This window comes from Drosophila sulfurigaster, chromosome 2R (genome assembly GCF_023558435.1).
Source record: "Drosophila sulfurigaster albostrigata strain 15112-1811.04 chromosome 2R, ASM2355843v2, whole genome shotgun sequence".
Classification (NCBI taxonomy): domain Eukaryota; kingdom Metazoa; phylum Arthropoda; class Insecta; order Diptera; family Drosophilidae; genus Drosophila; species Drosophila sulfurigaster.
Window position 1 is genome coordinate 35,345,930 of NC_084882.1, and position 26,316 is coordinate 35,372,245.

The following is a 26,316-nucleotide window of genomic DNA, read 5'->3' on the forward strand; positions in this document are numbered from 1 at the left end:
GGCCAAGACTGTATTCCACACACACACAGCATGTCTGTGTGTCCCTCTCTATGGGTGTGTGAGTGCTGCCAAATGGGTCAAGCAACAGGATATCGCACTCGTGCCCATGCCTCGCCCTATTATCTCCATCCACTTCGCTCCCTCCTCCCCTCTCTCTATCTTTGATGTGGCTGTTTCTCTGCTGTGGTGACGGCAGCCGTGGCATTGTCATGCACTGAAGGCCGAGCCAGCGTCGTTCTTAATAGCTCTAGAGGTCGCATACCCTACACTATTTAATGAGCCGTGCCACAAGCATATGCAAATTCCAATTCAACAATGAGCCAAAGTCATTGGAGTTCAATAAAACCCAAAACAAAAGTAGAATTACTGACTGAGGTAGCTCATGTTGTGGAGCACTATCAATCAATCAAAGGATAACGGTTTCAATTAACGACATATTTGCGTCATATATAAACGGGTTATTGATTAATAAGCATATCAAGCGATCACATAACAGCTTATCAATCAATAATTACCAAACAAGGTTCAATTATAGTCGAATTACAAGCAAAAATAGCTCATGATGTATGTCAGTCAATCAATCAATACATGAAAACTCATATTTTTAAAGCAAATGTAAACTGTAAGTTCCATAAATTAGCTAACAATGCTCAATTATAGTCAAATTACAAGCATAAATTGGTTATGATTTTTCAAGCAAATATAATGTGTAAGTTCCAAAAATTAGCAAACAATGCTGAATAACTGTCGAATAGCAAGCAAATATAGTTCATGATGATATTACTTAAGATAATACTTCAATCAACGCAAAAGTAAAGTACTTCAGTCAGTCAATCAGTCATTAAAATAAGCAATATCACAACTGATGCAAGAAATGGATGTTGATGTATGTCAATCCATCAATCAAATCTTTAATACTGCAAAAAAGTCATATTTTTGAATCAAATATTAAATTTGTAAGTCCCATAAATACATATTTACTTAAGAAATGCTTCAATCAACGCAAAAGTAAAGTACTTCAATCAGTCAATCAATCAGCAATACAATAAACTGCACAGCTGATACAGCAATATATAAAGTGTAGTGTATTCAAGAGTCTTTGTGGCCCTCTTGCCTGTTACTTGCATTGTTTCTGGGCGCTACTCAAGTGGTTCTTGTGCCACACACAAACACACCAAACAGACACACAGACATATACACATACATATTAGCAGGCATCGCTGCGCGTGTTAGAATTTTCATCAATGGCTTTAGCGAATTTTCCATTTATTTAATTTGTTTCTCTCGCTGGCTATGACTACTTATATGGGCTATGACTGTGACTATATGACTATGGCTATGGCTATGGCCCAAGGCGCTGGCAAAGACATCGCAGAGATGACATCAGCTGTTGCTATGCTCGTAATTTGCGTCATCAGACGCCGTTCCCGTTGCCGCCGCCGCCGACGCGTCGTCGTCGACTGCAGCTCCGACGATAATAACAATTTGGTATTTAGCTGGAATTTCAAGTAAAACCCACACACCCAAAGAGCTGACCCACGCATAGTAGTTGGCAACAAAATGGAGGCAGAGAAAACAGGCGAGACAAGAAGAGGGAGAGAAGGGACAACAACTGCATGCCAATGCATCCTCCGCACATCAAAGCAAATGCCACAAATTGCAGACTGGCTACGATTTGAATAAGCTTATGGGAATTTCGACATTAAAATGTCACACACACACATACTATATATACATATTGTGGTAAATGAAATATTTCTAGTTATTTCTGTATATAATAATTTATGTTAGCTGTGTGTATTATGCAATTTAATTCCCATTTAAAATGCTAATTTTCAATTTGTAATTAAGAACAATTCGCAGATAAACAACATTATAATAATCTCACTAGATTATTAATTTACTTAATTATTTATGCAAAAAGTGGGCTATGTTTAGTTCCAAAACGAAGTTAGTTCCACTGGAACGAAATGAACTGCGCTAATCGAACATGCATGTTGTCGAAACCAGTTTAGTTCAGTTGTTGTGATCAATCGAACTTGCATGTCATCGAAAGCAGTTCAGTTATCGGGCTCCATTGAACCTGCATGTTATCGTGCTCAGTTGGTTATCGAACAGAGGCGAGCTTTAAAGCTTTTCAAGCACGCTTAAAATACATTTGCTATTTTTAATTGCCTTTGCCTCCAGTTATCCTTCAATTTGAAACGTTATCGCATCGCAGCGCGTTGGTGGCTGTTGATAAGCAGCAGCGGAGGAGAAGTCTGGAAAAAAACCCCGCCCACAAGCTGAACGCTCGCTGACTCGCCTGTTATTTGTGTCTAGCTGGCAAATTCGCTGTGCTTACAAAAATAGCAGCCAACCGCAAATTGAATTGAGTTGACGCAAAACATTAATGCAGGAGCGGAGTGCGGGACGCTGTTGTGACAACATTACACAAGAAGTATGCAAATATTAAAGTTGGATGATTTCTATTTCAAGTGGTTGTTGTGTGTGGCACATGTGTCGACTTGACTTTTCCGAGAATCAAGTACGGATTAGAGAAGTGGAAGTTCCACCAGCTTCAGGATTATTCTTTTTGCAGTATATTTTCCAAGAAATTCTGCTGCTGCATGGCCTTCTCAATTAAGCATTCCGGCCCTGCGGCCGTGCACTCGAAAACTGAAAAGTTTTTCGCTAACGAAGAGATGGACTTGAAAGCGCGTCTGTTGCGCTCTCTCTTTCTCGCTCTCTACTCTCTCGCTCTATAAATGCGTCTGTCTCTGTCTGTTTGAAGCGCCATCAATGGGAGCATTGACGGACGCTGACTTTGACATGACAGTTTAATTGAGGGGCAGCAGCAAAAGCAACAGCAAAGCAAAAGCAACAGCGGCTCATCGCCAAGCCCCAAATCAAAGACGCGCAAGCAGAGTGAATGAAAGAGGAAGAGTGCGCTGAATATGCAAATTAGTTAGCGGAGCCTGGCAACGACAGACGCAGGGGAAGGGTGGGGGGAAATGCCTCCCTAGGGCGCGCTGTTGACTAAATTTAAAATTTATGACTTTGGTCTGGCAGCATAAGCGAAAGGAGTTGGAACAAACTGAAGGAGGTGGAGGAGGAGGAAGGGCGACAGTTGGCCACTTGGCCCGGCTTAGAGCAGCTCGATTTGCTTTAATGGTTTAATTTGTTGTGTGACTCTGTGTGCAAACAACAGACACACAAACACACACACACACACACACAAAAATAGGGGCATCGACACAAAAAACAAAAAGTTCTAACAATCGACGCACAGTCATCGGTTGGCTTTTGATTGGCCAGCCGAATGAAACAGGTGTAGCAAAAGCAAGAGAGAGAGAGAGAGAAGGAGAGGGAGAGAGACGCTCTTTTCTGCACACAATTCTTGGGTAAATCCCTTGCTCAGGCAGCTGTTCGCTTTGCTCAGCTCTTGGCGCGTGCTGGGGATTTGCGGTTTGAGCTCAACCGGAACTTGGCCCCTTCCCAGACCCTTTGTGTCGAGTATCCTTTCTCTCTTTCTCTTTTTTGTGTAGCTGTCTCGCTTGCGCTTTGCATTCTGAATTTATGCAGTCAAAGGTTGCTGCAACGGACAGCGCAAATGCATTGAGCAATGCAGTTTGTAACTCAATTAGATTGTGGCCTACACTCACACACACACACACATAGATGGTCAGAGTGCAACACACTAAATGGCTAGAGATAAGTGGCACGTGTGGGAATCAAGGACATTTGCTGGTCGATTGCAAATTATGTCCGACAGGCAACAAAGGCAGCTGCACAGCACAGCAAAACCGCACATCACACACACGCCTACTGCACACACACACACATACACACTCCCACACACATAGACAGCAATGTGTATCCTCTGGTATTAACATATGCAAATGAGCAGCAGGTGCAAGCCAGCTGCTGCATCCAAATGCTCGATATATATTTGTCGATATGGCGCATCGAATGTCACATCATCCTCGTTTATCCCGACAATAACAAATTATGCCACACTGCCACCCTGGTGGTGCCCTCTTCATTCATCAATGTCAGTTGCATGCAACGCGCAATTAAAAGCCGCAGCTTGTGATTCAAAAATGCAAATGAGCCCAACCAACAAACTAAATAAACCAAATGAAGCCGCTAATCGAATCGAATCGCATGCACAACAACAGCATAATCAAGTGCTCGAGCAACAAGCAATAAAGTAATGTTGTAGAGCCATAGATTAGATAGATGACAGAACAAACCATTTTTTCATTAAAATATTTACATAAAATTACATTTAATTGAACTGGAAATTGCCAAAGGGGAGAGAGAAATACAAAAAATAAATCTAAGCACTTAATTGAACTCAATTATTATACAAAGCATTAGGAATACTTAGAGTGTAAAATTTACCCCAATAAGTATGCAATGTTTTTGTTCTAAGCGAATTGCAGCAACTGCTCCACAAAGTATGCTATGTTTTTTGTTGAGAACTAGATCAACTCAGCGTGAAATGTGAATTGAATTGTAAAATAAATTCAACAAAATTGTGTATACAAAATAAGTTTTCAAAAAAGAAAGATAAAAAAAAATGAATTCAGCAGATAGCTCAACATAAATATAATTTGCTGATATTTTTAATTTGCAAATTGTTTGCATTAGCTTTGGCTGTGTCACAATATACCAGAAAATGCAATGTTGATAATGCGGTTACATTGTGACTTGCGGTCTAGTATTTAAATACCGATATAACCGCTGCAGCACATTTTTGCTTTATATTAAAGCACAAAGAAATGTTTAAACTTGAATTACTATTTTTATAAAATGTGTACAAAATTCCAGCTTAGAAATTCGTTTCAATGCAGCACCAAAAAAAACAGATATGATTGACTCTGAATATATGATGTTTTGTTATATTTTAGACCTTAATAATATAGCAGCAGTTGCTTTCATGAAAATACTATTCTCATATGCTGTGGATAAATCCCTCACAGAATCACAATACAATTTTCGTGCAGTTGCAAGAGGAAAAATGTGATTTCGACAGAAGTTGAAGCAGAATTTTGAAGTTTTTAGTATGCAGTTCAGGCGAAATTGAACTCACGTTCAACTTGATAAAGCTGCCAATCGGAAGTGGACACACAAGAAGGGTGAACGGAGAGAGAACGAAGAAAGCCTAATCCCAGATAGTGGCTGTGGAAACTAGTAAAGTGACAGCGTAGCTAAATAGCAACTGAGCAGATAAGACAACAACAACAACAACAACAAGAAAAACAGCAACAACTATGACAAGTCTAAACACTGGAATGGCAACAATAGTTTCTGTCAGTCGCAAGCATAAGCAGCAGCAACCTCGAAGCCAACTGGCAACTGAAGCTGTCTCCGTCGTCTTTGGCGCTCTGCTTGTGCTCCCGGCAATTTCTGTGTCCCCAGCGTACACGTAAACCAATTTTAACGGTTTAACTTTTAGCTTGGGTTTTTAGCTCCTGCCAGATCCCGATCCCTTCCTTCCCTCTCTCTTGCTCTCTCCCACTCTTCGTTACGCCCCTTTATGGTTGCGAGCAGAGGCGGGGTCGTTGGGGAGATTGTGTATTAAGCTCTGCCATGTTTGTTTACAATGCTTTTATGTTTGCACAAATGACGTCCGCTACTCGGACCATGTGCCGCACTTTCCTGTCCGCCCTCACCACCTTCTCCTCCTCTTTCTGCTTCCCTAGTGGCATACACGCACCCACACACAAGCACACACGAACGCTCTTCTACATACGCACCCAAACACACACAACCTCACACCCTCAAACATGTTACTACGGAATGTTGCGCAGTCAAGCAATTTTGTTGTCTATGCTTAGAACACCCTGTAAACTACAGTCGAAGCGTGCAGCATATTGTTGAGTAGTTCAAAGCGAGTAGTGGAATATTCATATTCATATTTTGGCAAACAGTTGTAAACTTAAAAGAACAGCTGTCTTGAAAGTTCTGCCACTAAAAAAAGCAGTGAAAAAAACGAGTAAAAAAATACCAATTTAACTTTGCTTACATTAAGAAATAACAAAATAAGTTTTCGAAAAAGAAAGATAAAAAAAATGTAATTGAACAGATATCTCAACAAAAATATAATTGCAGATATTTTTAAATTGCAGATTGTTGGCTGTGTCACAATATACCAGAAAATGCAATAATACTACTGTTGCATTGTGACTGCCGGTCTGGTATTAAAATACCAATATAATCGATATCGATAAACGATGCGACCAAGCCGCAGTCGTGTGACTGCCATCAACAGCCCTAACCTCACAATAATCCATACTCTAATTAGCAGTATCATTAGCAATGGCATCAGCATTAAAATTATGCTGATTTCATTATTAAAAACTTAAAAAATTGCCATTATCGTTCGCAGCATTCATCATTAATGCTTCACGCTCATTATCATTAATATGAAAATACATTTTCTTTGCTTATTTCCATTTTAGTGAGTAACTCACAGTTGGTAGCTTTCAACACCCAACGAAAGCATAATATGATGAGTGTGTGTTTAAGAGTGACTGAAAGAGCGAGCGAGAGTTATGCTACCACGAGTGAAGGAGAGGGAAAAGCAGAATTATGCTCCGAGTGAATGTGTGTGTGTGCTATATGTCGTGTTGTGTGTTGTTGAGGTTGTTGCTGTGTGCATGTGTATGCGTGTGTGTGTGTGTGACTTATTGTTATGGTGCCACAGTGCGCAATTTATGACTCGAGGTCGGAGGCGAGTCGAGGCGAATGGCTTCAACACACAGCACTGAAACTCCGTACAGAGCAGAGAGAGCAGAAAGCCTCGCAGTTGGGCCTTTAAAAATAGACAACAGTCAAGTGGGAAAGCGCCTTGCTAACTGCGGAATGCCAAGCAAAAAAGAGAATGGAAAAGCGGGCGAAAAAAAAAAGTTACAGGTCGTTGTCTAAAAACCTAGAGCTGCCATAAATACATTGGGTCTTAGTCTCTGGAGCACTCTATGCGCTCTATGGGATTAAACTGGCAGCGTCTTAACTTGGCTATAGTTAAGGATTTTGCATTGGACGAGGACGACGACGAGGACGAGATGATGACGGAATGGGTTGAGGCGTGAGTGTTGCTTGTCCTTCGCTCTTGGCTGCTGCTGTCTGCACGTTTTCATTAAAAGTTACCAACTTGTGCGATTTGCTTTAAGCTCCGCCTCGCTTCCCCCTCGGTTGTCTGTCCATCACTCTCTCTTCAGCTGGCTGTTGGCTAATATTAAATCAATTTCTCAAGCGCATTTTGAGTGCGGTGTTGCTTTGTTGCCGCCGCCTCCTTTCAAACGCTGTTTATGCAAAAATGTTGCATAAATTTCACACAAATATGGCCGCCCCTCCAAAAAGTATGCAGCACTTAATTTGAATTGCCAGCGTGTGCGTGTGTGTGCGTGCGGAAGAAAAGGGAGTTGGAGAGGTTTCTCTGCGTCTATAGTCAAGTGCTTTTTAGCGGGTGACAAAATATAGCAACAACAACAACAACAACAACAACGAGAAAATCGAGAACAGCAGCAGCAAAGTTGTTAATTTATTGCCAGTCAACGGCAACGCCTGCTGTTATTGTTGTTGCTGACGTCACCTGCTGCCAAACCTGCCTTCGCTCCTCCCCTCCTCTTCCACCTCTCGCTGCTCTCTCCACAATTTCAACTTTGTCTGCGCCCTCAAAAGTATGCTTCATTTTCTTAAATTTCATTTCCAAATTTAGCACGTCTTTGCATTAACTCAAACCCCGCGCATTCGCCTTTGTGCTTCTCCTTCCCCTCTTCCTCCTCGCTCCCTCTTCTCTTTGCTTGGCCAATTTGGCTCACGCGCTTCAATTTTTTTTCTGGGCGCGTTGTTGTCATGTGCGTGTTAAATGCAAGTTTCCGATAAAAGGCAGAAAAAAAAGAGAGCCTCAGCTAAATAAAGCCAAGACTTGGCCGCCTTTCGTTTCCTTTCCTTGCCATTACTGCAGGTTCCCTAGGAAGCGAACGCAATCTTTGGCCTAATAGCCATAAAACAAACATTAAAACCAACAACGAAACCCCGCAGCCGCATTGCTCAAATATGATAGATATATATGATGGCAATAAAACTCTAATGCCTGTGAAAATGTTGCTCAGCAAGATACCGAGTCCATAAAACGCTACTTAACAGGCAAATAGTTTGCGCTTTGATTTTCTTAAAAGTTCATTTTCAAGTACCGAAAGTACTTATGGAAAATTCTCTGCTAATCGATAGTCTCAGCTATGTGGACAGAAGGTTATCGATATGCGCTCCAACTCAATTTTATAGCGATGACAAATGGATACACTTATTTATGGATAGATCTCAAAGGAAATAAGTAAAGTTATAAATGCAAAGTGATGGCATTCTTATTGTTAACAAATGAATGCATAGATTTATCGATAGTAATGTCTACCGATTATTTTTGGTAATGCAATAAGTAAAGTTGTAAATGGAATTATAGTTTATAACTTTTTTACTTTCTATTCTGTATTTCCTTATTTTATTGTTGCATCTTTGATTGTATTACTTCTAAGTAAGTAGAGTTTATCGATAAGTGTCCCATCTCTATTTTATAGCGATGACAAATCGATACATTCATTTATCGATAGATCTCAAATGCAATAAGTAAAGTTATAAAAGCAAAGTGATTCTTATTGTTGACAAATGAATGCATAGATTTATCGATAGTAATATCTACCGATTATTTTTGGTAATGCAATAAGTAAAGTTATAAATGAAATTCTATTCTGTATTTCCCTATTTTATTGTTGCATCTTTGATTGTATTACTTCTAACTAAGCAGAGTTTATCGATGTGTCCCATCTCTATTTTATAGTGATGAGAAATATATTTATCGATTGTTCTCAAACACAAAGAACTGTCTACCGATTACTTTTGGTTATGCCATAAGTAAAGTTGTAAATGCAAATGGAATTATAGTTTATAACTTTTTCTGTGTATTTCCTTCTTTTTTATTGTTGCATATTTGATGGTATTACTCACATACCCAAGTAATAGGGTCGCATAATGCTGTAGAAGTTTTTGCCGCTATAATGAGAATATTATCACCGCAGGCGGCAAAGTTTTGTTCGTTTATGGTTTTGTTGTTTGGCCAAGTCAAGTTCAAATAATACGCTAACGATAAGTAGATATTCATTTTGTTTTTCGTTCTTGGGTTTACGGCCAAGGCAAATGACTAGAAGACAAAGAACGTGACGCCATCTGCAGAGCATTGGCACAATTCGGATCGTAAATCAGGAAAAATTTGAATGCTAACCAGAGCAGAAAAGAGCGAGAGAGCGGAAGCGAACGATAGCTACATTAAGTATACGCAGTGTGAGCGCTTCGCTGACAATTGGCAATTTACACACAGGCAACACGGCGGATACACACATGACTAAGAGTCCCGCTTTTTTTTTTGGATGAGAGCGGAAGGAAGGTGAAAGTGAACAGGTAAAAAGTAAACGACAACGACGCGATTAAGTTTAATTAATCATGTTTGCAGCTTTTGCGAGCGAAATGCGTAAATCCATGTCCTTTTTATGTCAAGCTTCCTCAGTCTATCATCAGCATCTGAGCCTTTTGAATAACACATTGAAATCATTTAATCGCCTGACGCTATTTTGCATACGATATGAAATTGCACAAAATGTCAGAGTTGAAAGCGTTTTGCTGCAGATTGATGTTGATATGTGGATGGATTTCGTTGATGATGTTTATTGAAGCAAAGCACAGAGAGTAAATTCACTTGAATGATGCTGCATATATATCGAGATGTCGTTTGAGTTGAGCAAAATCATTAATTGGAATGCACATCGAGGAGAGCTAAGCTCAATTCAGTAGCAAACATAACTGAATTGGAAAATACTGCATTTAAATGCGGTCGCAAGTCATGCGCAAAAGCTGAGAGAAAAAACTAAATTATGTTTTTGTCTTTTGCTTTTTGTGCATTTTGAATCACGTTCTTTTTAGCCCCGAAATCCAGCTGGAGAATTTATTCATTAAGCACAACACGAACTTTGGCCCAGTTTTTAATCCCTCACTGACATGTTTGACTACAAAATTCATGTACATACTTTCAGTGCTCAGTGTTCTGTGTGTTCTGTATGTGCATATACTTGGCACAAAACTTTTTGTTGCCACTGTTGCTGTTGCTGTTTTGGCATGCATGCGACGGCGTCACGTAATGTTAACAACACTCACATATATACTTCGTGTATACAGACACATTCCCTATACAAATAAACACGCACATTATGTATACGCAGCGTAGTACAAGGAAATATATATATCATTATAACTCTGCTGCTTATATTTATACATTTAATGCGGCTTAACGGGTGAGAACAATAAGCAAAGCAATTTAAAGCGAGAATCGTGTAAATCAATTTCTAGCATAGATTTTTCACACATTTTTCTTTCCTTTTTTTGTGGGATTTTGCGACTGATTTACGACATTATTTTGGACATCTTTTTGCACATAATGTGGGCCATAAATATGGACAACTAGCTTTACGCAGTTCATCTATCACGTTTAGTTTTGCGTTGGGTTTATTCAATCAAATGGGCGTGGTCGCAAAAACGTGCACGAAAAACACATGTTAAAGAAGACAAAACAAAAAAGAGCAAGAAAAAACACAACACATGAAAATGGAAGCTGCCACGAAAAAAAAAGAAGGTGAAATTGTTTTGCAGTTGGCAGCAAATTGAAATGCAACGAGCACAGAGAGAGTGAGAAAGAGATACGGAGAGTGAGAGAAAAACTAACCACAGGTGCAGTAACCAGGGGGATTTTCCACCTGAAAAGGGAGAGAGGGGAAGGAGGGGAACAACTGTCTGCTGCCAGGCGGAAAATGCGGAAATTGAGTATTGAAAATTGGCAGGAGACAAAAACAATGCAACACGACGACAACATGTTAAATCAATAGTCATCGTTTTAGTTTGCTGCATAATATAATTGAGATCGTTACGTATACGACATGTGTGTGCAACAATCAAAAATGCTAGTTTGCGTTTCATTAGCCATTGTCAAGCATCAAGCGCTGGTCAACGTCAGAGTAATACATCTCCAACAAGGTCGCAGTGTTGATTAACATTAACAGGCAGCATCATCATCATCATCATCATGATGATGCGTCGTCTCGTCACGTTGTGCACTTGTCAAAGCGTGTGTAGTTTGCATGACACATCACACATCACACAATGGAAGCCTGCCTCCCTTGCATTCACTTAACAGACTTAAACTCATGGCGATTGCTAAATATTTCATGACCAACGACTATTTTGGGAAACGCGAAACGCGAAGGCGCAAAGTCGACAAAAGTGTCGACGCAAAGTGACTTTAGTCAAGCCAATATAACGACTCAAGTGTTGTAAATATTTCACTAGCAGACTTGACACCTAAAAATAGCAACAACACATTTTCTACTCAGTTTTGAGAATATTCAAAACGAAGCTTTCATTTATTATTTAGTATTTAATATGAAGTATATATTGTATACAATTTAGTATTAAGTTATTTAGAATTATATTAAATTTAGTATTTACTATTCTGAATTTATTAATTATTGAGTATTTAGTTTTTGGTATTTAAAATTTTGTATTCTGAATTTATTAATTATTATTATTTATTATATTATTATTTAGTATTTTGAATTTAGTATTCAGTATTTATTATGTATTGTATTGAATTATTCAGTTTTTGGTATTTGGAATTTAGTTTTCCATATTTATTAATTATTTGTAAGTATGTATTTAGTTTTAAGAGTATTGAATTTCATTATTTTGAATTGCGTATTCAGTATTTAGTGTCAAAATTAAGTATTCAGTATGTTATTTAGTATTCAGTGTTTATTATTTAGTGTTTTATTTCAAGTAATTCATGTTTAGTATTTAGTATTTAAGGTCGAGTACATTATTTTTGGTTTTTCATATGTGGTATTTAGTATTTAATGTTTGGTATTCAGTATTAAATATTTACTATTTAATATTTGGTATTTCATATTTAGTATTTATTGTTTGATATTCAGTATTTAATAATTCGTAGCTAGTATTTGATATTTAGTATTTAATATTTTATATTTGGTATTAAACATATGCTATTTTGTATTTAATATTCAGTATTTAATATTTATTATTCAGTATTTAATATTTGGTATTTAGAATTTTATATTAAGCATTCAGTATTTAATGTTTGCTATTCACGTTGAGTATTTTATTTTTGGTATTTCATATATGATATTTAGTTTTTGATGATTGGTACTTAATATTTTCTTATTTAGTATTTAATGTTTGGTATCTCGTATTTATTATTCATTATTTATTTATTTATACAACGAAAGTGGAACATTTACTTCGAATTGTTGTGGCTATTTTTAGTCTGACGTATACTTAATATTTAAATTGCAACGTGATTGTTTTAATCAATTTAGTGGGAATTTTCTTGCTAAGCATTTGCATTTGAATGGGAAAAGTTTAACAAAATTGCCCCAGTCAATTGGCGTGGCTGAGTAATTTCAACGGAAGGCGGCAATTAAGATTTCAAAAGCGTGAATAATCATAATAATAAATACTCGATAGACAACAACATGTTTGTGCTGGAATGAGTCGACAAGTTGTGTTTGCGTTCCCCAGTTGCGTTTTTAATGAGCTGCCGTCTGTCTGACAGCTGAAAATTGCGAGAAAATGAAGCAAACAAATCGCAGCACTCGAATGACGTCGACTGAATGCATAATTAAAGTGGGCAGTCGGTGCATAACACAACTTAACACCCCAAACAAATCCAAATGCAGCTGCTGCTGCACATAATCGATAAAGTTTAACACATTTTTTTTATATGAAAACTTTTGCAATTGGCACACCTGATGTCGAGTTGATTTATGCATTTTTAGTTTGAATATGAGAAATGCAAAAATAGTTGCGTCCAAAGATTATTTAATTATCACATTTCAATGCAGATGAAGAATATCAAAAATGTCGAAAAAATCGATATCCATTGTTCATGGCATTTGCTTTTATTGTTTCGAAGCGAATTTAAACGCTTTTGTATTTCCAATTTCCAATAAAGTGCCATAATTGGAGGCTGGGGTAAAATCAAATAATTGACAACGAGCGTGTGAATCGCTTAAACCCAGCAAACGCTTAAACGATAATTAACGTATCGTTTTGCACACAACAGTGTAAACGGATATAACGCAAAGATTGGATGCGAGTGTCTGTCTGTGTGTGTGTTTGGTTATATAAAACAATGCATGCTGTTTTCAAATATTTCCATGACTGTTCTCTGTGGCATGTGGCATGGATGGATGGATAGAAGAGCTCTGACGATAGTTCTGCTCATTTTTGTTGTTGGACCTTGCAACATTTACGAGTATAAGGTCACGTATGTGAAAGTCACGCACATTTTGCATGTGTGTGCGTGTGTGTGAAAATGTACATGTGCTGTGCATAAATAAATCAGCTGTCGCTCTTCTTTTGCTTTTGCAGCTGCTGCTTTCATATTGATTAATTCAAGTGCTTAATAAACTATTATTGACCGAGTAATGACATGTTTAAAAAAGAAAACAGTGCAAATTATGAGTGATTTTTACATTTTAAATAAATTGTAGTTCATATATTTTTAAATTGGCATAATTTAAAACTTATATTTGAGATTATCATACTTTTTGTTCAATAAAAAATGTTAAAAACAACGCAAATTATAAATGATTTCTGCATTAAATTGTCAAAATACATAGAAAAACCAAATATGTAATTATCGTACTTTTTGTTCAATAAACTTTCATTGCCTGCGGATTGATATGACTAAAAAAAACAGTTGAAATTTAAATAGTTATAATTGTTATTAAGTACTGCAAATACATTTTTAATGCCTGCCTAATTAAAAGTCAAAGCAAGACATGAAATACTCATTAATGATTTAAATTTTATAAGGGATTTCTACATTTATGGAATTGTAGGTAATTTATTTTTGTCTCTGAAATAAATTGACTAATTAGAATAACAAAATATGAAATTGTCATTTTTATTTAAACTAGCAAATCATGAAATTATCATTTCATTAATTGATAATCTATTATTGACTGCTTAATAAAAGCGCAAATGATGTGTGACTCTTTATAGATTCATGAAGTTAAAGTAATAAACCTGATATGTAAATATATTTGTATTGCCTGCTAAATAAATAAACTGACAAAAAGCAAATGCATATCGAAATTTTCATTGAATTTTTCATTCATCAAGAAACTAGTATTTTTGGTTTAAACAAATTGCAAATGACGTGTGATTATTTACAGATTTAAAAGTTTATGTAATTTGCCATAGTTCGTTCGTAAATAGAACGGAAATGTTAAATATATTTTTATTGATTGTCAAATAAATAAAGTGACAAAAAGGAAATGCATATCATGAATTTATCATTCGATTTGGCGAGAGTTACTAGTAAATAAAATTGATATGCATAAAATACATTTTTATTCCTTGCATATAATGAAATTATTTTTCGTTTCACTCGTTTTGCCTAACCAAACTTTAATTGACTTGACAATAGCAAATGATGTGTGAATATTTTCAGATTTACATATAAAGTTAGAGTTGCTCGTAAATAAATTTAAAATGCTGGCTACATTTTTATTGCCTGTCAACTAAGTAAATTGACAAAATCAAATGCGTATTATGAAATTATAATTCGATGTGCTTAATAAACTTTTATTGTCTGGTTTAAAGAATCGCAAATAATGAGTGATTATTTTCAGAATTCAAAATTTGTATTTGTTGTTTTCTAGATTTTGCAAAGTTGTAGTTCGCTCGTAAATACAATTTAAAAGCTGACTACATTTTTATTGTCTGTCTAAAATAAAAACCAGGAACAAGCAAAAGCAGAACATGAAATTATAATCATCCGTTTCCTGTCCAGAGATTGCAGACATTGATTGATATGCGACCAGCTATAGAATATACATATATCGAATATACATTCGACATTTGCAATAGTTGATATTGTGCGCTTTAATATAGCATTGAGAGTGTCCTCGTTACTTTCATTGAAATTGCAGCATTCAAACTAAGACAATAAGCTGATGTTTTGCTCTGTTGCTGTTTTGGGGCTTGGCTTTTATGACTACAGTGAAGCTCTCTCTCTGAGTGAGTTCGTTCGTCTGTTTATCTGACTCGGGGCCAAGTTCTTAGCCTAGAAAGCTGAGAGCACAATGCCAACAACAATCGATTGTCTGTCTACGAACACAAACAAACACACACTCGCCACACACAAATTGGGCAGATCCTGAAATGAGTCGAAATTTTCCAAGCAGTAAATTGCCATTTGCGTGAGCCGCATATAAGCTACACACACACAGAGAGAGAGAGAGAGAGAGAGAGAGAGAGTGACACACACACTTGTAAGCAAAGCAAAAATCAACAATACAAATGACATAAAAATCGCATTAACCCATATTTGCACTAGGCACGAAAGCAAATCAAATTACATGGGGCCCCGGGTCTCTTAACTGAACCGCCTACAACTCACACCCCTTTCGCCCCTACTGCCACCCCTAGCAGGCACCTACCTCCCCCTCCCACTCTTTGCTATCGAGGCTGGCATCTTATCAGCAACAAAAGTCGTGAGCTGAATGTAACGGAAACGGAAAGTAAATGGCAGCCATTTTGAGTCTAGCGACATAAAAAAATGAAAGAGCAAAGCACCAAAAGAGTGGGAGAGAGAGAAAGGAAGAAAGAGGGAGCAAGGAAGCAAGAGCAAGTGCAGAAGCCAAATTGAAAACTGTCGCGCAGCTTACACAGAGAGTGATAATGATGTTCGCTTTAATGATGTTTATTGATCATGACGAAGTGTTGCCACATTTTTGTTGCCTACTTATGAGCGCCAGCTGCTGCTCAAAGGTTAATTTGCAGACAGGCAAGCAAAAGCAAGGCGAGTAGCTGCGACTGCAAGAGACCCTTTCGAAACTTTTATGAGTAGCAACTAAATTTTAACAAAAAGTCAACTTAAGTGCAGTTTATGTAGGTAACTTACTAAGAGTACAAAATGCTGCAACAACTAAACTAAACAGCAACTAAATTTCTGCTTTTAAAAGTCTCGTTAGACCCCTTTAAAGCACTCCTTCAAAGGGTTTTTTATACAACACAAACGTTTTTGCCTGTAATTTAAAGACCGTCAACTTAAGTGCAGTTTATGAAATAAATACTTAAATACTGTAAGAAAAACTACATCAATTTCAGCTTCTTAAACTCTTATTAGACCCGTTTTAATTTACTTTAATAGAGGGTCTTTTATAGAAGACATGTGACGGCAAACGTTTATTGCCTCAAATTAAAAATGTAGGTAATATACTAAGGGTACAAAATGCTGCAGCAACTTGAACTAAATTTCTGCTTTTAAAAGTCTCATTAGACCCGCTTTAAAGCAGTCCACCAACGGGTCTTGTATACGGAAATTAAAGAAACGCCAACTAAAATGCAGTTTATGTAGGTAATTTACAATACGTACAAAAGCTGCATTAACTTTAACTAAATTTCTACTTCCTAAACTCTCATTAGACTCGCTTTAATGCACTCCTTGAAAGGGTCTTTTATACAACACATGTGACAGCAAAAGTTTTTTACCTCAAATGCAGTTTATGTATGTAATTTACTATAAGAAAATTTGCATTAACTTTAACTAAATTTCAAATTCTAAAACTCTCATTAGACTCGCTTTAATGCACTCCTTGAAAGGGTCTTTTATACAACACATGTGTCGCTTCAAACGGTTTTTGGCGGAAATTTGCAAGTGCTCATAAATACTTGGTAAATAATTACTGAAATTAGTGTCGCAATTTATTAAATGAATTTATATATAATTTAAGCGATGAAGATGACGCCAGCTACGGCGTCGGCGACAACGACTTTGTCTTGGCCTTGGTTGGACTGAAGGAAGGAGACTGAGAGACAAGTTGTTGGCCACTAATGAAGCCACTTGATGCTGTCTAAAAATAAGAATTAAGCAGCATAATGCAGGGGAGGATGGATGATGATGTGCAGCGTGCGGAGGGTGCACAAATTGAATGATAATAACTATGCGAATGTCACGCAGAGAACGTTGCCAACTTGCAACTTGTGGCAAGGCAACGCAAGGCAAGGACTTGTGGCAAGTACAAGGACAAAGTGACACGAATGCCACAGCTGCGAATGCGACTGCATTGTGACCGGACACAGCACCGCATTGCGGTGTTTGCGGAATTTGGCAGGAAACAGGAAGAAAAGCAACTTAACGCAGAGCAGAGGAAGAAGGCAACTCTCGAGAGAGAAAGAGAGAGAGAGCAAATGAAATTGTAGACAGCAAATGAAACAGCGTAAAATGCAGCTATTGATTTTGAGTGGGTGTTTCTTTCCCTTTCTCCCTCTCTTACTTCTCACTCTTTCTCTCGTATTAAGCTTTTGGCAACTGCAGCTGCTTTTATGTAGAAAAAGAGAGAGGGAGCAAGATAATACAGAATGAAACCCTGAAATGAAATGAGACATCTTAAATGTCAGCTTGCACATGCGAAACAAGTTGCTCGATGCTTGCCACATGCCACATGCTTCTTGCTACTTCCCACTTGCCACTTGCCAAAGACAGCGTTTAATTACCGAAATATTGCTCAATTGCTTCATTTGTTCTTTGAGTTTCTCTCACTTGGGTATACAAAACTCTTCTTTAGCTCACATGCTTGCTACTAGAACAAACAAGAGCTCCTCAATAGAGACAAGACTGCATTTTGCGTTGGCTGGAAAATACTTTGCTAGACGCAAATCAATATTGATTTTGGCAAACAATTTGAAAAACACAAGAGACTGACAATACATTGCAAATGAAGTGAAGGAAACTGAGAATATTATTTCAACTCTTGACATTTGATAAAAAAATAAATTTGCATTCGCTTCTTAATCAATTCAATTTCATATTTGTTTCGATTCCGTTTCATCTCTCATTTCGTTTATTCCATTCAAACTTTTCATCTTAACGATATATTTTTCTTTCACTTCAGTAATCGATAACTTTTTATATACTACTATCGCTTACAATGATGGTCACACTATTTCGATAGTTTCTCTCATGTAAATCGCCTGACAACTAAGAAACTTTACAATTTTTCTATTTCTTTTTAAGACAAGCTAAAAGTAGCGACAATTCAATTTTATAATTTTCGGTTTAATTCTTCTAACTTCTCACCTTATCGTTATATTTTTCTTTCTTTTCAGTAATCGACAACTTTTTAGACTACTATCGCTCACATCTCAAATGATGGTCACACTATAAACTTTACAATTTTTCTATTTCTTTTTATAACAACCTAAAAGTAGTAACTTTTATTTATGTTTGTCCTTTATCCATTCGATATCTTCCTTAAACTATTATTACATCAAAGTTCAAATTGAAATTGTGTGACAAATAATAAACATTACAATCTGTATAGCAGTTTCATTACTCTCATCCTTTGTTTCCTCTTTCATTTCCATTTTCAAGTTGCACTTGTTTGCTCATTAACTGCCCTCTGGCAATGCAATGAATCTCTCTCTCTCTCTCTCTGTTGCTTATTTATAGCACTCGTATTTGAAGCGTTTCCATTTTTAAAAGCAGCTTTGCAGAGGCAGCAATCAATATTTCACAAAGCACACACTTTTGACAAAGCGAGACATTCGCAAATGTTTATTCTAGTAATATCCATTTTAAAATATAAATATACTCTTCCATTGTGTGTGGTATTTAAGGCTGAAAACTAGGCCACTTTTGAGTGAAATTTGAACACACTTGAAGCGTGCGGAAGAGGAAATGAGCGAGGAAAGGAAGCCTTGTCTCTGTGCTTTGAGGCGTAACAGGATGCCAGGATATGCCCCAAGCCCCAACATACAGACATTCTTTCACATGTTGCACACACATCAGAAGGACAGAAAAAACACAAGAGAGGAGACTGAAAATGCTTCAACTATTAATTGATTTTGAGCGCAGCTTCAGCAATTTCTCATGCGTCAAATTAATAAAGTAAATTCCCATTTTTTTTTGCGTTCTCCTTTCTTTCTTTCTCATTTTATTCGCTGGACGCTGTTGAATTTATATCAATTGCTGGAAAATGGCGTGGAGAAAATGCATTTATTACAGCTCTGCGTCTGCATCTGCATCTGTAATTGGAACTTTTCCAACAACCGCAATGTGAAAACTGTTTCGCATTTCTGTTGCATACCCTGTAATTGATTCGAAGCGGAGAAGCATGCCAAACTGCAAACAAACTTTTGCCAACTTTTGTAATATAACGTTTTAGGCTGAGTATAAACCATATTTTTTTTTGGGGTGGCTTTTAGACAGCTGCATCTGTTTTGTGTGTTTTGCGGTTGCCATTGCTGTGGCCTGCTTTTGAATTATTTATGGGCTGCACTCTATTTTCCGTACAGTTATCTTCCGCTGCAGATGCAAATGCGGCGCTGAATCCCTCAGCCAGAAAAGCTGAAAGCTGAACTGAAATTCATTTCCCTCCCCGAGGTAATCAACTCAGAATTCGACAGGTAAGCAGAGAGCACTAAAAGATTACAAGATTAGGAGGAGAATTTTTGTTCATTTACTGAACTTGCTCTGCTCGATACGCTCTTTTTCGGGGTCGAACTTGGCTAAAAGCAGCAAAGAAACTCTGCTGATATGACAAATTTGAAATTTTGCGCAAAAGAAAAGCGGAAAAAAACGGAAGCAAAGAGGAAAAAGTCGTACAGAAAAGTTTTCTGCGAGCTCATTGTAAAAGAATGATGCAGGCGCCTGCTGACTTTAAGTATGAAGAGGGAGGCGAGTGGGCGTGGCACGACACAGAGACAGCGACAGCGACAAGGATGATAAAACATATCTTTTGGATGACGATGACGCAGAGAAATTGCCAATAAATTGGCCCCATATTAAAGGCGACGACGCTGGCAGAGCTAAACAAAGTGAACCCCATAAAACGGGGACAACGTTTCACAAATTTATGTCTGCACATTAAGCAATTATGTTACGCACAATGCAAAGCCAGCAAGAGGAAGAGGAAGACCAAGTGCGAGTAAAGGAAGTGTGCAAATTATGGAGAGCCAAAAAACATATACTATATATCGTATTTAGTATATACCATACAAAGAAATGAATAAATGTTGCTTGGCCAAACATTTTTCATAAGGCGAGACGTAATTGCTCGTTATTGCTCATTAGCCAACTATTGCAATAAGTGAATATATATAGGCGTAATATATAACTGAACTGTTGGGTTAATAAAGGAGAAAGGACTAAGAGGAGAAGTGTAACAAGTGACGAACAAACTGTAGGGAATATTGTGAATAGATTAGTTAATTACACATTTGAGTTCAAAGCTGAGAAAAGAGCGAGACTATGAAAATCAGTATATAACACTTTAAGAGTATATTCGAATATACTGAAAGTTTTACTACTACACTTGAAATATACCATAGTATGAGAAAAATATACCAAAATATTATACCGAAATATACTGAAAGCTCTATTTGGTAAGTTAATGTACTATTCCTTTCAAAATATACCAAATGAATGTATTGAAAATAATGAAATGCTATATTTGGTATATTGGTATACTACTGCATTTAAAATATACCTGAGAATACCAAATACATATATACCAAAGATTACTAAGAATTTTATTTGGTAAGTTAATGCATTCGAAAAATGCCATAGAATACCAAATTAATATTGCAAGCTACTGAAAGCTATACTAGGAATATTGATATACTTCTACATCTAAAATATAGCTTTATTTCGTATATTCACATACTACTACATTCAAAATATAGCTATATTTGGTATATTGTCATATTACTACACTCTAAATATACCATAGAATACTAAATATACCAGATTGTCAACCCAGCATATCAAATTCTTTCATCTGCAGTCCAACTGAATAGAATTTTACCAATATGCGAGTTTATTACATAATTCAGCAATATTTCAGTTCAAAGCTAAGCAAAAGAGCAAGTCTATAAAAATGGTATATATAATATATTTTCCCCAGTACGTCAAGCATAAAATGGCGTTATTAAATTTGACATGATTAACCTGAAATTATAGAAAAGCAGACACACAAATTGTGTGTGTTCCATGTGAGTCGAGTCTATAAATCGCACAAGGACTCGGCGTGTTATGTGGGTCAAGGGGCCAGTGGGGAAGGGGGAAAGGAGGAGGAGTCAGAGGACTGACTGAAGTCACCTTTAACTATCCGTCGCATCATTTGCATAAGGGTGTAAGAGTTTAGAGTACATACATACGCATGATATCATTATTTTTGCGCCTGTCAGCTTTTTCCTTTGGCATTTTATGAATTTATGCGTGGCTTTTTGTAATTGTTTTTGCATAAAGAGAGAGAGAGAGAGCGAAAAGTAATAGTGTGCGAAAAGCAGAGCACATCGTTTATAACGCTCCGTCTGCATTTAGTTCTGACAACTCGATGAAATATGAAAAATGCGAGTGCTGGAAAATCCCCAGAGAGAGACTGAAATTATAGCAAACTGGATTAACTTCGGTTTGTCCCTCGTTATAACAATGGCAAGCTGTTACACAACATTTTCGGTTGATGATATGAAAAGTCAATCGATTCGATTCCAGTTAATCTGGCTTGCAATCAAATTTAAGCTCCCCCAATATCGCATGGAAAATGCAAACAATCAACAAAGAACAAAAAAAGAAAGAACAGAAAAAAACAGAAAGAGGAGAAACGAAAAGAAAAACATTTAATAAATAAAGCTCAAGCTGATTTGACCTTTTGTTATTGTGCGCTATTTAAATATTTATCAAATGCAAATTCATGCAAATATGCGTCGTATACGTAATGTGGCAAATTTAATCATTCCCCTTTACACTCGCTTTTTAAATGGTACTTGCATTTTATTAACCAGTTTGTCGAACGAGCTGGGAAAGTGTATCAATCGATGCTATATAAAATAAGCTTCACTCACATGAGACAAATTTGAAGCATCGTAAAAAGAAAACTAACAGAAAACTAAAAGACTGGAAAGTTGCGAGAATTTTTATGCGCTAAACTTTTGGCGCTTGACAAAGTTGAGATGTGTTTTTCTTTTGGTTACTCTCAAAAAATGTTGCTGATTAATTGCGTTTGTGTAATTAAAGCAGAGACAAGAGCAAGAACTGGAACTCACAGGAAGAAAACAACGGTGCGCTTTGTAATTACAAGATAAGTTTACAAGCAGCAAAAATTCCTGACTGAGAGGAAGCTGAACTGGAAGTTGAAGCCAAAGCCGAAGCTGTCGCTCGCTGTCCTTTTGCCAGTTAATTTATGTGCAAAGTTACAAGTGCCTCGAGCCTACAACAAGGCAGAGCAGCTTCAGCTTCAGCCTCAGTAACGAGCTCCTTTTACATACCAAAGAAGTCTCTGTGTGTATACGAAAATAGCCAAGTTAAAGGTCAGGCAGCCGTTTTTAATAGGCGTCTCTTTCCCCTCTTCACATTGCGTTGCCTGCTTTTTTTTTTTGTTTCTTTGCGGCTGTTCGTCGGAGCGCAAACAACAGGAAAGAAGGGAGAGCTAAGAAATATAACTTATACGCCGCGTGGATCGCCCGCTGTGAGAGATTTACGATGGGTCAATCAGCCATGGCGCATTTCGTGTTATTGTTTTTATATGCCAGCCCCAAAAACAAAACAAAACAAATGCCGCCAATGAAGCGAGAAGAGAACTCCAAGAAGGGGCTGCAGATTGACAGCATATGAGAAATGACAGCAGCTAATCAAAAGTTTCGGCGGGGGGCGGCAATAAAATGCTTGCGTCGAAGATTGAAGAACTCTCTTCTTTATAATGAAGTTGTTTTCTGCCAAACACGAGCGAATGCTTCAATACTTTTATTGCTCAACAATAAAGCGATAAGACAGAGCGGCAGCCAAGGTAGAATATAAATACACAGAAAATCATCTCGAAGCAAGCTAGAATCATCTCGAATTATGTAAAAATTTAAGCCAGAGAATAAATTCTTTAATGAAAATCAAAATTCTTTAATAATTCCAGATTTTTCAAACTTTAAATTCAATATTATATATCATTTTATAAGATTGCATATATATTAATAAAAACTATCATCTCAATATACATTTTATCCTAGCTATTATTAGATTATATTTTATCTCTGTAGTTAATATTGATTGAGTTCTTTGCTATATAAAATTATCTTGAATCATCTCGAATTATGTAAAAATTTAAGCCAGAGAATAAATTCTTTAATGAAAATCAAAATTCTTTAACAAGTATAGATTTTCTACACTTGAAATACATTATTATATATCATATTTTAAGATTGTACATATATCAATAAAGACTTTAAAATCAACATACATTTTATACTAGCTTTTAGTATGTCAATTCTCTGTCTATGCAGTTAATATTGATTGAGTTGTTTGTTATATAAAATCACCTTGAATCACACATGAAATTCAAGAATATATTCATAGCTCAAATTGGAAACATATCATTGAAAACGAACTAAAGATATATTGTTAGATTTTTATGCTAGTTTTTAGTTAGTGTTGATTGAGTTGTTTGTTACATAAAATCACCTTGAAGCATTTTTAAATAACATTCAAATGGAACTCTTACAGTAAAATTAAAATCCTAGAATTCTAGATTGACAATTCTTGAATTTCAAGAACATATTTTTATTTTAAGTTTGCAAATTTGTCAAACGCAGAATCTCAAATCAAGAAGGTAATTTCAATTACTGATCATGTTGATCCCTTTAACATATTTAACGAGTGCCTAAAAGTCTATCACACTCAACTTTTCCCCAATTTGTTTTGACTTGGAAATTAGAAGTGTGGCCTTCTGCTTCCTCTTTTGCTATCTGCCTTTTGCTTACCATAAATGTAATATCTATTTGTTTACATAAAATATTATGGCGCGAGATGTAATGCAAATTGAGTTTCGCCTCGAAGGCCAATACACAATCTACATAAGTGTAGCAGAGAGTCACAAGTCTGCTAAACGGCATCGCGCAATTTCGTTTTTGCCATTTTTGTTGTTATTGTTCATCGTCGTCGTCGTCTTTCGGCGTCTTTGGCAGCACCAAGGTCGTCGTCTATGGGGCGACAGGTTTTATGACACGCACACGTTACGAACAGAGAACACAGAACACCGAAAAGCAAAGAGCAAAGGAGTTGAGCTCTTGTGTCATCCTTTAACGGCAGGCACAAAGTTTCCGCCCTCCACCAAAAAAAAAGAAAACAGTGCTTCATAATGTATGTGTACACAGTATCTGCTCACATAGAAGAAGTAGATGACCCTTTTCCCCCCCTAAAAAAGAACCCATTACTAAAGCAAAGTTTTCTCTTTAAGGTGCTGCAAGATTTAAGATATGAATTTAAGCAGGAGACGGCAACGAAAAATCTTACGCAAAACTATTAATATAAACATGGAATACGTTAGGAGATAGAAATATTTAATTTATTCCTTTTCTTGTGCATGAATAATGAATGCGCATAGTTTGTAGCTATACAGAAGATTATCAAAAGATTATTCTTTAAAACAAATTGCGTTGAAGTTAAGTTGGGAATCAACTTGGAATTCCTTTTGGGAAATGTTTTCGCAATTGATTATACAACAGTTTAAAGTGAAGCTACTTTATAATTCTTATTCAAGAATGATAAGAATATCATTATTTATTTATTAAGATATTGAAAAGTAGCAGACAATAATAACAAAATAATACAAATTGTAGAAGTTATTTAAGAAATACTTTTGCAAGGACAAAAACGGGTCTTTCTTTGTTGCTTTGACTGACAATTTGGTATATTTGGCACTCTGTGGTATATTATGAATGCTGTATGATATTAATATATCAAATATAGCCTGTGGTATATTACACTCGTATGTTTTAAAATAAATACCCGCACAGTTTTGCTTTTAATTAAAATGGGAGGTGTATAGAAATATACTAAATATATTATTTGGTATATTTTTTGCTTAGTATTTTTTGTAATATATTAATTTGGTAATTATAAAATTCATTCCAAGTTTTGCTTTTATTCAAAATTAGAAGCGGGAAGCTTATTAAAATATACCGAATATAACAGTTGATATATGTTTGGTATTTTGTGGTATATTGTTTGGTATATTTAAAGAATAATACCTTACTGTTTTGTTTTTATTCAGAATGTGTAGCAGGTATCTCACTCCTTTTTTTACTTGTTTTCATTTCGTTAGTTAAAATGAAATATTTTCAATTAATTTTTTCTAATGTGTACGGATAATTAATGTGAATTTGATTGCATATTAATATATTCAATAATTTCATATACTATTGTCATTCAAATAAATTTGGATATTATTATTTTTACAACAGACCACTTTTTAATTTTCATTAGATAAAATGGAATATTTTATTAAATTATTTATGTTAACTATCCCATAATAAACCAAAACATTGATGCTGTATTATATCTTATTTGTTTTACAAATTGTGCAGTTAATTTGCAAATCTAAATTGTTATTTTGTCAGTTGGCAATTAGTTGAAATGAAACTTCAAACAGTAGCATTTAATTTATGCGGCATTTTGTGGGGAAGATTTTATGCGATTCGAGTTGTGAAATAACATTTGGGCAGCTGTGGAAACACGAATGAAATGCAGAACATAACTATAGAATTAATGCGGCATTTGAGATTGGGGAGGAAAAGAGGCAAAGAAAACAAGCATGAAAATATATACTTGATAAACATTTGGAGACGAGACTCGTGTGATAATTGTTGTGGCGGTCTTTTTCATTGCTAGTCTCTCTCTTTCGGTCTCAGTCTTGGTCTCTGCTCATTTCGTGGTGGAGTAGGTGATGATGGCAAGTGGTGCGTGTGCTTGCCATAACATAAAATGCCTTTGGGTCGACAGCAGCTGGCAGCAGGAGCAGCAAAAAATAACAAACACTTTTATTGCCCCAATACAGAAAGTGGCGTTGTCAGCAGCAGCAGCAGGAAAAGCAGCGTTAGAAGCTGGATACGGGACCACAACCGTAAACCACAGTCAGTGGCAGGACCAAAGGACCAAAAACGAACGACAAATGGCCAAAAAGCAAATTACAAACGCCACGTACTTGAGGCTTGTCAGAGATTGTCGAGGCGGCAGCGCAAGAAAAAAACAGAAAAAATAAAGAAGAACTAAAGCAAACAATTCTGATAAGCAGAGGGACAACGATCCCCTGGATTCAGGATTCAGGATTCATGGATTCAGGATCCTGAATTCGGGTTTTCCTTTGATTAGCCCCTTTCGCTTTCGTGTCCTCGTTTCTGTTCGTGCAGCGAATCCGAAAACGTGTTTCA

The 26,316-nt window shown here is 36.5% G+C and overlaps 3 protein-coding genes across 4 annotated transcripts in view; all 3 read right to left on the bottom strand.

Moving 5' to 3' along the window:
- Window positions 1–21,761, bottom strand: part of LOC133839288 (heat shock protein 68-like) — a 39,342-nt gene extending 17,581 nt beyond the window's left edge. The window contains exon 1 of the mRNA XM_062270714.1: window positions 21,758–21,761. The gene's annotated coding sequence lies outside the window, so the exon portion shown is untranslated. The remainder of the gene's footprint in view (window positions 1–21,757) is intronic.
- The window catches only part of LOC133839295 (eukaryotic translation initiation factor 4E type 2), a 54,997-nt gene that overhangs the window by 6,186 nt on the left and 22,495 nt on the right, over window positions 1–26,316 (bottom strand). The window lies entirely within an intron of this gene.
- Window positions 1–26,316, bottom strand: part of LOC133839293 (syntaxin-1A) — a 48,248-nt gene that overhangs the window by 2,720 nt on the left and 19,212 nt on the right. The gene's annotated exons all lie outside the window — the stretch shown is intronic.